We start from the raw sequence: 1,880 nt of genomic DNA, 5'->3' as shown, positions 1-1,880 counted from the left end.
AGGCAAGCAGATCTCTGAGTTCAAGGCCAGTCTGGGACAGAGCAAGTTCCAAATAAAGAACAGTTTAGGTCCAGGTGTGGTGGTCACACCTTTTTAATCTGGGCCATACCTTCTGCTGGAGGCCTACATAAGGACAATGGAAGAAGGAAGGATTTCTTCTTGGCCTGCTTGCACTTTCTTGCCAGCACATCTTTTAGAACCTACTTCTTCAGGATCCCAGCTTATATAGAAGACCTGCTAAAACAGAAGACCTGCTAAGACACGTAGCCTCATGGGACTGAGCAACTACTAGATTCTTAGTCTTCCTGTTCACAGCTGCCTATTGTTGGGTTACTTGGACTGCAGACTAAGTCATTCCAGTAAATTCCCTTAATATACAGGGAGATTCCATAAGTTCTGTGGCTCTAGAAAACCCTGACTAATACAGCCTCTCGCAGGGCCGAGCCTCAGCTGTTCTCTGTGACCCCTCAAATCCTGCGGCCTCCATGCTGCCAAAGCCAGTACACACGGAAGACTCTTACATGTACCAAGTGTGACTCCAAGTCTGAGATGAGCCACTGCTGTCCTACAGCTTCTATGTGCTGATCCTTAGGAATTACTCCCCAGGTTTTGCCTCAGTGTCACTAGTCTTGTTAATAACAGCTGATTCTTCAGCTCCAGCTGATCAGAAACCACGAGTGCTTAATACAAAATATTTTATGAAGTGCCCTAACGGATTCCTTGAAAGTCTCAAGCGTTCCTCTGAAACTTCACAACTCAGGCTGCCACGGTCTGCACTTCTCTCAGCTCTCATGACTTCTAACTTCCCACAGAACAGTCCATTAGGCTTTGAGTGTGTAACAGCTTTTCCAAATCATAGTTCCACACTTCCCATGATCCTCCCCAATAATGTGGNTAGGTCTGTCACAGCAATAGCCCACTCTGTTTGCTCCTAGTTTACTTTCTGTTACCACAGTAAAACATGACCAAGAGCAGCTTGGGGAGGAAAGGGTTGATACATCCTAGGCATAATCTATTAAGGGAGGTAAGAGTGAAGTGGAGGTCTTGGAGCATTACTGCTTGCTGACTGGCTCTTCATGGCTTGCTCAGCCAGGATTGCTTTGTGGCACTGTTCCNAGTGGGCCCAGCTTTCCCACATTGGTCAAGAAAATGCCCCTACAGACTTGCCTACTGACCATCTGATAGAGGGATCTTCCAAACCAGGTTTCCTTCCAGATGACTCACCTCATGTCAAGTTGACAAAAATAGACAATCACTGAGTAGCACAGTCTAGGGTGGTCTCACAGTAAAGATAACAGACGGGTGAATAACAAGCTGGACATGCAGAGGTGACATGGCAGGGAAGTTTAGGTGGAGAAAGTCCCAAACAGAAATACCATGCTCCGTATAGTTGGCATCCCTCGAGTGCAGTGTGCAAAGAGAGAGAGTAGTGCAGGATAGTCTGGAAGGTAGGCTGGACCCAGATAATAAGAACTTGCTAGACCTACTTGGTCCTCAGCAGTTCTAAGAAGTAGCTAGCTGTTGAGTGGTAGGTCTGACATCTTTGCCAGGCCGCCATCAAACTGTGGTGTTAAGCCTCCAGAAGAGGAACTTGGGCTATTGCCTACAACAGTTGTATCCATTTTTTCCCTTTTATTTGTGTTTGCATGTGGGTAGACATGTACAAAAGAAAGCTCACATGTAGAGGTCAGAGGACAGCTGGGGAGAGGGAGTTCTGTCTTTCTACCATGTAGGGCTTAAGGATGAAGATTAGACATCAGGCTGGTTGGCAAGCGCTCTTACCTCTAAAGTCTCTTGCTAGCCCTAGAATAGTTCTTAAATCTTTGATGTACATCTCACTCACAGAGAAATCGTGGTCAGTTAGAGTCCCAAACTGGGGG

The sequence above is a fragment of the Mus caroli genome, chromosome 8 (assembly GCF_900094665.2).
Source record: "Mus caroli chromosome 8, CAROLI_EIJ_v1.1, whole genome shotgun sequence".
NCBI lineage: Eukaryota > Metazoa > Chordata > Mammalia > Rodentia > Muridae > Mus > Mus caroli.
The sequence above is the reverse complement of the archived record's forward strand: the minus strand, read 5'-3'. Positions refer to the sequence as shown.